We start from the raw sequence: 14,329 nt of genomic DNA, 5'->3' as shown, positions 1-14,329 counted from the left end.
AACCCCATTGGAGGATGGCTTGCAGGTCTGAATTGAGGGCAGTGGTGGTTGCTGTTCTGTAGGTTGAGGTGAGTTGTGTGGAGTAAGATTTATCCAAAGAAAGCGAGGAGTGCAATGTGCTGTCGTCTGCAAAACTGTGCATCGGGTTGGAGGCGAGCTGAAGTAGATCATTGATATATAGTAGGAAGACGATTGGTGAGAGGACAGAACATTGAGGAACCCTCGGCATTAGTTGAATGGTGAGAGGATAAGGAACCATCCACCACCACACATAGTGTGCGTCTAGACAGAAAGCTGGCGATCCAATTTACAGAGGTCTTGAGATAGACTAAAAACAATGGCACCTTGCTTAGTAAGCCCATGTGCCAGACCCGGTCACACGCCTTGGAAATATCAAGTCCAATCGCTTGCGATTCGCTAAACTTCTCCATGGCATTTGTCCAGAGATGCGTGACATATGTGAGCAGATCTCCTGATGATCGGCAGCGACGGAATCCATACAAACATTTTTCCCACGCCGATAATCGAACCCGAGCCGCCTGCGTGAGAGGCGGGAATCGTAACAACCAGACGACACGAGAGATTGACATGGGAAGTTCTTGATAAGTTCTATGTTTAGTCTCCAGAATAGGGTTTCCGAATTTTCTAACTCTTAACCACTATAACTTGTGCACTACGACTTTACAACTTTTCGCGGGTGGAATTCGCATGAAAAATTATAAATACTAATAAACAAGGATTATGAAGCATTCAGATAAGGGTTACAAACCAGTACTTAGGAATACGAATAAACTATATCACAAAGATCTATTGAAAATCTAAAATTTTAAGGAACGAATTATAAAGATATTCCTCGAAATGAAACAAAATAAAGGTTGGATGGAATAAGAATGAAGTTTTTCTGTAAAAGCAATGTTAACTGTAATAAGTAAATCTCATTATAAATCTCATGAAAAAAAGAGAAAACAGTGCGCCTGAAGGAGGTAAAATAAATATCTAATAATATTTTCTTCAAAAAAACAGATTTTTTTTAATTTTCTTTCATGTTTTTTTTCCTGTAAGTTACAATGCAGGCTTTTTTTCTGCGCTATTTATGTTTGTAAGACATGTTTTAAGGCTGACATCCAGAATGATCATTAAGCAATAAGCAGTGGTATGATCAGTGACAAACGTATTCCTTTTTTATTCAAGAAAGATGTTGAAAGTTTATTTGTTACCAACGAAAATGAGCTGCATCGTGTGTTAGTTGCAGGTTTCTCTGTTTCATTTCACCTGAATTTCTGTAAAGAAGAGCTCCAGCTATCAGATATACTAATTAAATCTCAGTTGAAAAGTTCTCTCGAATGTCTAAAGCCTCTAGACAATATATCGACTGAACCTTTCCTTTAAAAAATGTCTTCATTTAAAGACCTCCAGTGCATACCATAAAAGTACAAAGTCTGGTGGTGGCTGCATTGGAAATTTTGGTTTATAATAATTTAGTAAAGTTTTCCCTGCACATTATAATATATATACACGAGGAGAGGATTGAAACGTTCTGATAAACACCTAGAAAAAACAAATTATATTAAAGCTTAATAATAACGTGTGGAAGTCTCTCATGTTGAATCACTTTTTTTTCTTAGATCCCTAAATCTCCATGTGAAATAAGCCATTTTTGATAACGATAAGCAGAAAGAGAATCGAGATTGTTTACTCTCAGACAGGTATTTTCGTTACTGTTGAATGACGAAAAGAAAAAAGATTCAAATGAACATTATTTAAATTCTCTGTTTTCTGCTTACTGCAATGCCAAGAGGGGGGAAATACAAAAAGATTATGCTCGCAATATTTGTTACCGGTTATGCTCGTTAGATGTCGCTATATATAATACCGTAAAATATATAAGACGAAATTAACCCCAGTGGGGTTAATTTCTTCTTAATATTTTACAGTCTTAATATTTGCAGAGGTAAAACAGTCATAAAATAAATTCGGTACGGACAGTCCGAATGTATGGGTATGTTTGCAATTATTATTGATACATATAATATGAAATGATTTGTGGTATGTCGGCATGTATGCATATATTAAAGTAATACTAGCAGTGACAAAATTTTCAAATTTCGTTAAGAGCCAAATTTCATCAAAATTTGTCAAAGTCAAATTTGGACGATATTTGATATTTAAGATCTTCATTTACTTTATGAAATATTTAGTTTCAGTGTAAACTGGACTGAAAATAAATTATAGTTATAAAAGAATTACAGTTAAGGAATAAAGGGTTGTTGTTTAAATCATTTTTTTAATTTTAAAAAATATTATTTTGATATTTTCTTTTTATCCTGTCAACTAGACTATAAAGAAATTGATTTGAAAAGCATTTGTGTAAAGTCAAACCATCAATAACATGGGCACGCAGTTATTTAAATGTCCGCTACTTCATTTATATGAAATTCCAAACCTTCCAACACAAAACTCATCATCTTACCAATCTGCATAATATTAATTATGAAGACTCACGCTACAGCCAGTGTAGACATTTGTTACTCTCTATTTTAAAACTAACTGTTACTATTGCATCGTCATCAGCGATTGGTAAACACACAAACAAACGTTTTGTATATCCATTATATTTATTGATGATGGGTAGGAGATGGTAGTAGTGATTATGGAATGAACGGCTGAAGAATTAACTACTAAGGGAGACGGAGGTGTGTAGCGGAGTACAGTTAAGGGCACTCCTGCGATGAGTACTTGGTCTTCCTGGAGGTATCACATAATAATTATAATAATAATATATACATTTAAACATCCATTAAACAAAGTAGGATCTAATTACTCGGTAGTGAAAGCCATCTTTCACCTAAACACATTCGGTGCCCAAATAGGATTCGAATCAACTATCTGTTGATAATGAGAGGAGACGTCATCCACTGCTTTCAAGGGAGATAAATTCACAAGACGATTCTATTTTGTTAGTTTGAATAATTAAAAATCTAAGGGTTTTTTTTTAACAGAAAACAAATCCGTACTTGACACATAAGCTAAATGACAAATGTTTTCCATATTTACCCGGGTTAGTGTGCAAAATCTTCGTTAGTGTTTGGTTAAAAACTGAATTCATAAATATTTCTTTGCGCCGGTTACGATTACTTTAGAAATCGGTGTGAAACTAGTGAAAATGTAAAACACAAGATAAACAAACACGTCCCAGGAAGGAAGTCGCCAGAATTTCGACCTTCCATGGCTAGCTTTTGTGAGGCGAATCAGTTCATTCTAATTTGCATGAGCCACCATTGCAGGGTCATTTTGAAAGTTTGGTGTTGACGTCTAGAGAAATGAGCATTCCCTTAACGTATTATCCCCTCCCCTCCCCAACCACTACCACACGGTTCCCTTCGATTCGATTGTGTCGTTAAGTTCTACGGTCATTGGTACGAACTTAATTACCAACCACATTTCCGCTTAAGGTTCACAGAGTAATATGCGATGTTTCTAGAGGAAACCCATCTCTTCCTCGTTACCCAATTCAGACACCGTTAAATTATCTCTCTCTCTCTCTCTCTCTCTCTCTCTCTCTCGCCGGCTTAATCTTTACTTAACGTTCCTCTCTTTACTTTCCTATCTCATCGCTGACTTAATATCTGTAATTAGTGCACGGCATCTCCCCTGGTTGCGGATATATCGGAAGAGTGTTATGAAATTATAACCGCAAAATTTTATTCAGCCTCACAGCCTGAAACTTTCCCAGAATGCTAATAAACGAATGCAATGGAATACACCAGGAGTCTTCCCGATGCATCTTTAAAGTGTGCTGGTGATATTAGCTATTGGAATTGCGTATCTTAGAGAGGAGAGCTTCAGATGGGCTGGAGATAATATCGAAGATAAACGACACCTCCTCCACTTTTAAGTAACATATTCGATGAAACGACAATAGCAGTTAAAGTGAGAAACTGACGAATTGTCAGTTCGCTGGAGTATTAACATAAGGGGATTTATATACTTGAGCTTTTATACAGGGTGGCCCATAAGTTACACGAATGGGTATAAAATAAGTGGTTTTTCATAACTAATAAAAATGCCCAGATTTTGTATTTCATTATAATAAAACGAACAAAAAATAATTAATAAATAAAAGTTATTCGATGTTTAAACCCCTTAGTGCCTTATGGGCCACCCTGTGTGTTCGAAATGTAGTCCTTATTATAGGAATTTATATATTATTCACAATAATGGTGTTTGTCAACATTGTTATAGTAAAGGCTCTTTTGACATCTACACATAATAAGTTAACATTCTGTGGTCATGTTACTATGGTACTGCCTTGAAAAATGACATCGATGAGTGCTTTTTTTTAGCCATAATTACTATCGTTATTTTTATTTTTTTATGCCGATCACATTAGCAGATACATTTTGATATGTAACTGCTTACTATTACTCTGGTACGTAAAATATATATATATATATATATATATATGTGTGAGATGGATTCAAATTCACATATATATATATATGGATTCAAATTCACATATATATATATATGGATTCAAATTCACACACACATATATATATATATATATATGTGAGATGGATTCAAATTCACCGATAATGTAATAATCGTAATGAATGTTTATTTTCTTGATCATCTAACTAGAGTAATTATTTGGACAATAGATCAAGTATTAACTAATAAATATTTATTAAACCTACTAGTTTCACCAAACTTTAGCTGTCAGCATCTTCAGGGGTATACAAGCACTTAGGTTAAAAAACACACAAATATGAAACTGTAAAATTCTAACGATTATAGTTACAAACTAAAATAGCATTGACAGTGAGTGATACACGTATCGCGTGTACATGATTAACTAGTCATTGCTAAGGAACGTTCTGTAGTTTGCATTGAAGTTCATTTCCTGTGTGTGTAAATAGATCTAATTAGGGTTTTCCATATCTCTGTGAGTATTAAACCTTGGTTCCTGTTAAGGTTATCAACAGAGCGAGCAACTGTAGCTGCTTCTTTAAACACTCGGGAGTGGTAGTCTTCTTCTATGTAAGGGGAAACAGCTTTTATCCCACTCAATGACAGAGTTAGTTATAGAAAAAAATGAAATGACAGGCCTGATATGTGTTGTTTGTTGTTTTTGACGTAACCAATGTGCTCCTTTTGTCTAATTTCGAGGCTTCTTGATGTCTGCCCGATGTAACTTGAACCACATGAGCATGGAGTATTGTAAACTCCAGCATATTTATAGAAAGGATGGTTATCTTTTGGAGATCTTAGTCATTTACGAATTGTTTCTATAGGTTTGAAATTCAAACCTATAGAAATGAATTGAAACCTATTGAAATGAACTTCAATGCAAACTACAGAACGTTCCTTAGCAACAACCAGTTAATAATGTTCACGCAATGCGTGTATCACTCACGTTCAATGCTATTTTAGTTTTTCGTTAGAATTTTACAGTTATTCATATTTGTGTAATTTTTTTTAACTTAAGTGCTTGTAACCTGAATATGCCAACAGCTAAAGTTTGGTGAAACTAGTAGGTTTAATAAATATTTATTAGTTAACACTTGATCTATTGTCAAAATAATTACTCTAATGTACTAAATAATCGTATTTCTAGTAAATAAATATGAAACTTTTAATCTCCTAGAAAGTTAAAAGAGAGTTAAATAAATTTTATATGAATTTTCTATTTACTTAAAGGTTCAAATTATGGTTGCATACAAATCCTTCCTGTAATGTTTTCTACGGATAGTTATCAATCTTCGTAATTTTCGTAGCTTTTCCGATGTATAGTTAAAGAAAAATCAGTTTCTGATCAAATTTTTGAATTTATATATTTAAATAGAGAGAAAATAAATAGTTTATTAAAAATATATAATACTCTTGGAAGAAGTTTTTAGAAATTATAAGAAATAAAGCTTTTATAAATACACCTGTAAGTAATTTTTATAAATTTATTACAAATTGAAGGCATGTGCATGTTGAGTTGTAAACCTAAAGACGTCCACACATCCCAACGATTTGGTTCAACAAGCTACAGCATACGATCCAACGGACATATTCAAATATAGAAGACCAAAAGCTATATTGGCCTCCTTTAGTGATGCATAATCTCCATGCCCAATCAGGGCGAACATTCTGCTCATAAATTTTACCTTCACTGCAACCACAACAGATAGCGGGGAATATGAAAAGCATCTTGCTTCACCCCTAAAGACATAATTGTCAATTGAGTTGTAAAATGTCTAAAAATCGTTTCTTGACTGCTAAGATTTCGTTTTTTCACTTTGATTAAAATGGTAACCCAACAAATATTGTAAATGAGGAAACTGTTTTTTTTTATAAAATCATTTGGGCTGGATTTCAAATCAAAACTAGAGTCATCAAAGTAGCCTGATAAAATAAAGGAAAAAATAAAAAATACATTGATCGATCGATGCAATAATCGTAACCACTAACTATTGGACTATTTTATTAAACCAATAATAAGTATATACATTATAGTAAATAATATTTAAAATATATACAGCTGCTTTCACCCTGAGAGGAATCGTTATTTGTTACAAGTATTTAATTTTGTGAGAATACTTCTCATCGTCCTTAACTGTAAGAGTATGAAGTGTTTCGATCTGTCCTAAGCAATTATGCAATTCTATAGCGATGCTCATTATCATGGTTTATATGTAAGTTCCTACTTTCGTGCAACCGATTTTATGTTATTTTACATTTAAGATATTTCCTATTATATATCTGACATACTTTGGTTTTGACTATGCTTATTTCCGATTACATAAGAATAGTTAATAATAATAATTGCATTCAGATTTTTAAGCTTATTCCATTTGCTTTACTGTTATTAATAATATAAGTGGTAACAAGACTCGAGATTTTTTTCCCCAACTGACATGGCCGCTTTGCCGTGAATCATCATCTGGTAAAGTGTTTTTTTTTTTTTTTTTTTTTTTTAAAAATACAAAAGTGACAGGTTGCAGGGCCATCAAACGGTGCCTTTTGCCACAATCCACATTTCGGTCGGAACATGCATGATGCACTTTGAACAAAAAACGTTTTGTAGAATGGACTTACAGATTTACTACATCCTTTTAATATTGGACTTCGTATTATCTCTTCTATTTTTTTTTTTGTTCTCGATGCTGAGATATAGGGGAAATGGATCAAAAAACTTTGCATAAATTGCTAGTGATTAGGTCTGTAGTAACTTCTCTTATGCTGTAATAGTCTGCTGCAAATCGATATCCATCAGCCATTTCAAAACATTTCTAGGTGGTCTTCGTTTAATCGATGACTTTGTCAGGCAAGCATTTTTGTGAAAAGGCAGTTGTATACTAGACCACATGGGATTGCTGATGCACATATCTTATTTCTATGTATAAGTAAATATGTGTATCAGCATTCCCATGGGGTCTAATATACACAATGAAACAATTTTGTAAACTGTTTCATTATATTGTGCAATATCATATAGCTACTGTGCAGTAGGTGTTTTACACACATCATATATAATATTTGATAAAGAACCACTTAACTGATTTCTACCAAAAAACCATATTTCGGCTAAACATAAAAGGGATAATTTTTAATAAGATGAGATGTGGTTTGATAGTACGACAATAACCTGCTTTCCGACACTCCCTACGTTACTAAATCACGACTTAGTGGGCGGCACGATTCAGATGTCACCAGATGTGACGGCATTATTGCGACCGGCACTCCACCCAGCGGCATTATGCGCTACCGCGAAAGAAGGACTGTTATGCGGATATACACAAATATAGTGTACATTCGTATATTATTTAGCGGTTTATTAGCTTTTCATACTTTTCCTTACTTCTTTAAGGGACATGGTTGTAAGACTGTTTTTAATGTGCTCTTGTTTCTGATGTTTGTTATATTAGGATTTGAAGTAAATTTTTTATGATTGATGTGAAGTGAAGATGGCATGTGTGTGGGGGGGGGGAGTTTTGTGGGAAAGGTGTGTACTTTAGTATGTATTACGAGGGTGCTGGAAGAGCGGGTGGTTTTCAAGGTGGTGGATATGTCTTTTGGGGGCGGCAGCAAGGTAGGATTTTTTCAGGTGGGAGCACCGTTAAATTAGGGTGTGTGTGTGTGTGTGTGTGTGTGTGTGTGTGTGTGTGTGTGTGTGTGTGTGTGTGTGTGTGTGTGTGTGTTCAGATCGGTTTTGAGCTGGGGAAGGCAGGTGGATGTTTACAGGTGAAAAAAATGGCGGGTGTCCGAGGATCACAGGCCAGAGGTGGTCCTGATCATTCAAAGTCAGTGAAACAAAAAACAAATCCCCACCCTAACACAAACAATTTTATTAAAACATTATTATTATTATTATTATTAAAAAAACAATTTTATTAAATACCGGTACCTTTGCAGATTTGGTGTTTCGGGTTCATCGGAAGTAAATTGTAATATTACGGTTTCCCTTTTTTTTCTTTTTCTTTTTTTTTTCTTGGATTAGTTTTGTGATTGTATACAAATTAAAAGCAAATATGATTGTGTCAGTTTTGGCGGACTGACATCTATATAAACAGAAATGCTTCTGCTCAACTTTATACGCATGATGATACATTAATTTGATATTCCATTTAATTCGGAAGAAATAACAACTAATATTTCCACATTAAAGGAAATGCGATGTTGCACATTTATAGAAACTGGACGTCAAGTTTCATAGCCGGAAGTGAAGAAATACTACCAATGACATCTTCATCAATGACTATATTTAAGTTAAGCTAACCGTCACTGTAGAAGTCGTTTTATTTTATACAGTGGTATGCTACTTTATGGACCGCGTCGGTGATTTTTAAGTTTTTGTGGCCTTTAAGTGAAAGAAATAAAAAACAGTCGACTAAGACATATTTTTGTTAGAAGTTGGTAAAAAGAACTTTTCTTAATAAATGAAAATAGATTGATAACATTAAAACCATCCTACTCACCTGAAAACGAGACACGTTTGAAGATGAACTGATATAATTTTAGAAGGCACTCTGAATAATTCTTTTTTTTTTTAAAACTTTTAAGATGCAGACACGGTTGAAAATTTAAAGTAGTAGTGTCTTACTCTCGTTATAAAAATATCAATTAAGTACCGATACATATACACTCGAAGACAAAGAGTTGCCAAGGGATCGATTTTTGCAAGCAAACACCTAATCTTCTAATTGGATTTCTTTTTTTCCCGTTGAGAAAACTCTATTCTCCAGAAAATGTTTCTTAGATACACTAATTTTCTTAAGTATGAAGGCGTTAGCAGACATTCTAATCACCGTCAGATTCACAACAAACTATTTTCAGTAATCTATTTTAATTGCTTTCCGAGATCAACAAGTCGGTAGGGAAAAAAATGCAAGGAACGTAAAACATGTTTGTAATTGGAATGTTTGCTCTAATTGCGTAATCCATAATTAACTAACACTGGGAATAATTTAAGCGTAATAGAAATCTGAATTCGCGAGAAGTGTTCTACTCTTAAATAGTATTTAAATATTAAAATATGAATATTTCTTTAAGTCTTCCTCCGGGGATGATTTGGACGTGTTTTCTTATCTTTATTTGTTGGGAGATCGTCTTCTATGTTTTTTGTCCTGTTTCTGTGTAGTCATTAACAAGATTCGAAAATGGACAAATAGTATTGCAGTGATGTTTTAGAGAAGGGCTTACGACCCCATTCTGTGTTTTACGGGGTTTTAGTTAAAATACTTTAAAAAAAGAAGTTATAATATAAGTCATACACATTGAAAGGGGCGAAATTTGCCACCGGCTGTATTAATAAAATTCAGCAAATTTTATGAGTTGCTTCAAATCCTAAAAAGGACAGGGAGATGGACTGAGTCCTTGACTCCTTATCCCTTCATCTGAACGAAGAAAATCTCTGTGTGGATGTGGTGTCATTTCTGTGTGGATGGAGTGTTATTGAGCTAAACGCTCCAGTCATGGCTGGGTAACGACAATAGAGGAGCCTCAGTTAAAACTTCATTGACTACACTACAGCATTTTAACCGTTACCCTGGAAGTCCTAAAAAGGACTGTCTTTATTTTTTTAAATGAATTCTGATTCCTTATCGTACATTTAAAATTTTAAATTTCCTCTTCATACAAATAATTACATGGTATTTTTTAAAATTTCGTTATAGAATATGAAATACGAAAAGATAAACTAGAATATTTAAAATATACAATTTACGTTTAATAAATTTATATATTATATATAAAATATTTACTTTTACTACAAAACTGAAATTTTTTCTTAAGTTGAGTTATACTATTACTTACCAGAAAAATAAAAAAAGTATATGTATACTTCAACACTCAATGATAATGCCATAAATTCGCTTCTTTATACATACAATGTACACCATGCTGACAAAAATATTTGGACACCTTACGTGCCATACAAATTGCAGACCTAACCACATGCAAATATTCACGGGTTGTCTACCTATCTGGTAATAAAAGGTGAGATGTGCTACATGTTCTGAACTTAATCGATGTCAAGATGCTACGTTCAACTGATGGTAATTGGGTGTCACATTGGTGGTCTGTCTGTCCGCGTCATTGCCGCCCATCTCAGTATAGCGAAATCCATGTCATTCGTATATGGAAAATTGATGGTGCTACCACAGATGGAAAACACCCTGGAAGGCCACCGACACTCACTGACCAAGATCGACACGCTCTGTCGCGAAATGTTCGAGCGGCGGACCTCGTAGTCTACCTGAAAAATGCTGCAGGGGGGCATCTGTCAGCACTATAACTGTCCGCAGACAGTTATAGTGCTGACAGATGCATTCCTTAGGTTACCACGGCAGAGCTGCTGCGAAAGAGCCACACATCTCCCCTTCAACGCCAAATCACTTTGGACGGTATTATTCATACCATTCCTGGAATGTAGATGATCAAGAAAAATGGTTCTGTGGAACGAAGAATCACGCTTCCAAATGTTTCACGATGACAGTCGTGTTTGTAATGGGGGTGTTTCAGATGGATGGGACTTGGTCAATTTTTGGACGTGCTCAAGATAGTGACGTCTGATGACTACCTAGACATCCTGGGCAATTTCATGCTTCCGACGGTGTGGAACTACTACGGTAGTGATTCGTGCATGTAGTATTGCTCCATGCAATACTACAGTCCAATGTTGCCAGTCCAGAGTTGATATGTTGGACTGGACAGCTCTGAGTCCAGTTGGGACGAATTAGAAAGCCGAATTTGATCCAGACCACAGCGATTCATATGAGCATAAGCAATTTAGTTTTGCGCGAAGAATGGAAGAATATTCGTGTTGCGACGATTCAGAAATTGGCTGAAAGCATGCGTCGAAGAATAGTTGCTGTCATTCAGACCAGAGGTGGTCCCGCTCGGTACTAGAAATGTAATTAAAACGCATTTTTTTATCCCAACGAGTTTTTTTATGTGGTTGCCACCCATTAGAGGCTATTTACTATAGTACACTTGCACATGGATGGACTAAGGATTTTTTCAATTTTTGTCATTTTATATATTTTTATGTAATTTTTTAAATTTAGTTTTTTATGATCTGGAAACCCTATTCTACAGACCAAACATGAAACTTTTTCATCCCCTTCAGGCCTCTAATAAGCAGAGAGGTGGTCTCACACTGAGAGACGCAACTCATCTCCCACCTAAAGACAATCCCAAACATCCATAATCATGGCGGGATTCGAACCCGTGACCTGTTGGGCGGATATATGAATCACTCGGCCAACCAGGCCAGCGATATCCGCATAAAGTATTAATTAACAATAATCAATAGAGAAAACGTTTAATAGTGCTTCCCGTTTTCACAGCTATTCATATAACTTTTTATCCACTAGACGATGAAATCTATCTATAATGTAAAGATTTTACAATCATTCATGCCCGCGGTGGAATTCTAAACTATTGACTGTCGGTCTGAAAGGCGATACACAATTCACTCGGACAGAAAGGCTTACAAATCATTTATCACAATCATTCGTTCAAAGCGTTAGGTGTGTTGACAATCACGTTATGCTATGAAGATTTCTTCCCGGGTTGAACAAGAAAAAAAAAATTAATCCCAATTGTTATAATGATATTCCGAAAAACAGTGAGTTTCCCATGCCAGGATCTCGACAGAAACGACTGAACATGATTAAGCAGTCATACTATATAGTTTTAAGGTAATGTAAAGGTTAGCCTCACGTGTCAAACTGCTGACAGTGGTTAGCGTATCCGCTCTCCAGCCAAAAGGCTGCGGGTTTGTTATCCTTCAGAATAGATGTTTGTGATTGTCGTTCACCTTCATACATTCATTCATACAAGTGTATAAACATTCCTCCAAGATGCAGAGGGTCAGCATGGGGGGGGGGGGGGTAGTAGACCCAACCCTCCCACAATAGGAGAGGTCTTTACCCAACAGTGTGAAATACCTTTCTTTGTATAAAAAATTTCATTAGATAATTTTTTATATTCTGAAACAGTGTTTAAGCAAATAATCTTTTGTTGCAATAAACGTATATTACTGATTATTTAAATTGTGTGCATGTTTCAATTCATCGCATGCGTCTGCGTCTATTAAACGTTAATTTTTATTGGAATAATTGCAACGATGTTCGATGAGCATTTTGTTTCTTGCAAAAATTGAGGGTATTATTTCTTTTGGAACAAGACCATTACTCATACAGAACAAAACAAAAGTGATATAAATAAAAAAACAAAGCAAGCATTCGCAAGTATACATATACTCTCAAATTCTATGCTCACACGTCTCCGATGGCAATATTGACTTTTCTGTCATTTATTATGAAAGAGAGAGAGAGAGAGAGAAATGAATGAAATAGTGAGAAATGAGTTTCGTGATCTTATTCAGTCGTGGAGTTGTATGGAACTTGTTTTGTTGTGACACAACAACGTAGAAAGCGTAGTCAGGATTCTGTTTAATAAATTTCCGTCCACAGCACGTGCTGTTCCATTTGTCAGCTACGTCACGCAGAACGGTTTCAAAATCCTTTTACACTGGTTAGCCCAGTCTAACGTACACAAATCTCCATTTGCTTTGCCTTTCTGCTACTAATGTAACAAATCTAATTTGGTTTCGGGCTGTCGAAACAGTCCTAATTTATAAAACGGAAAGGCCCTAACAAATTGCTGTATCGTGACTCGTGCACAATGGAACAATCGTTGATGCACACAGGTGGACGAGATTACGCTCGACATCTTAAGATTAATGCGAGACATTGATTTAAGTCAGTTTACCGAAACAAATCTCTTTTGAATTAGAGTATAGCGAAGTAGAATTTCTCTGTTAAAACTATTGCAATTAAGATTCTAAAACTATTAAACATTGATACAAAAAAATGGTAAAAAGCGATAAAAATACAATATGATCTACTAGATTTGTGTTCCATCTTTCACATACCGTTTGCAACAATGGAAAATTATTTCTGTTTGCAGCAATGAAACTGAAATAAATCGTTTGCTTCCTCATTGATGTAGGTAGCAAAGTTCTGCTACTGCATAAACTAGCATTTAACACTTTCATTGCCAAGCAGCTGAAAATTGGAATTTCGTGTGGTGGCCAAATTTTTTTTATTTTTTTATTTAGTTAGCGACGTCAACGCGATAACGCGTGATCGGCCGTTTGGTGAGAACTCGCATCGCGCGATATCGCGTGATTGACAATGAACATGTTAAAGCTGTATTTTAGTTGCCTAGAAACCTGGGATTTCATCTTGTATTTTTATCATTTGCACCGTTTTTCAATAATAATGTACTATCATTTAGAATGTGTATTGTTAACCTGTTAAATTCTGTTATAGTAGTAAACTCGTAATACAAAGAAATTTTGGTAATTAATACTCAATTAGCTCACTATTATAACCCAAATTAATGCTCAGATTAAACACATACTCTTATATATGCCGAGCTACTATTTATCACTTTTCCTTTATTAAATTGTAACTCAGTATAACATTTCTGGTAAAATTTACTTTTAAAAACTTTCGATGTCTATATTGGTATGAAAAGCAGTTTAGATCCGGTGAAAAATATTCTCCGTAGGAAATATCCTGCAAGTAGTTCAGTAGGTCAATAGAAAGCCTCAGAAAGGTGCGATAAGATCAGACTCACTCTGTTTTCTCGATTCGATTCTACGCGCATTATAAATGATTTTCAGAATTTTTATTTCCATAGAATATTTTCGTGTTTAAGTTAGCAGCAGAGAAAACTTGCCTTTTGCGCTTCAAAATGAGAAACACACTGAGATGTCTTATGAGTATATAGAGAAATATTTTAGCACGTAATGAACCTGCATACATTG

This window comes from Typopeltis vanoorti, chromosome 1 (assembly GCF_054136105.1).
Source record: "Typopeltis vanoorti isolate ZY-2024b chromosome 1, IOZ_Tvanoo_1.0, whole genome shotgun sequence".
Classification (NCBI taxonomy): Eukaryota; Metazoa; Arthropoda; class Arachnida; order Uropygi; family Thelyphonidae; genus Typopeltis; species Typopeltis vanoorti.
Note: the sequence above shows the minus strand (reverse complement) of the source record.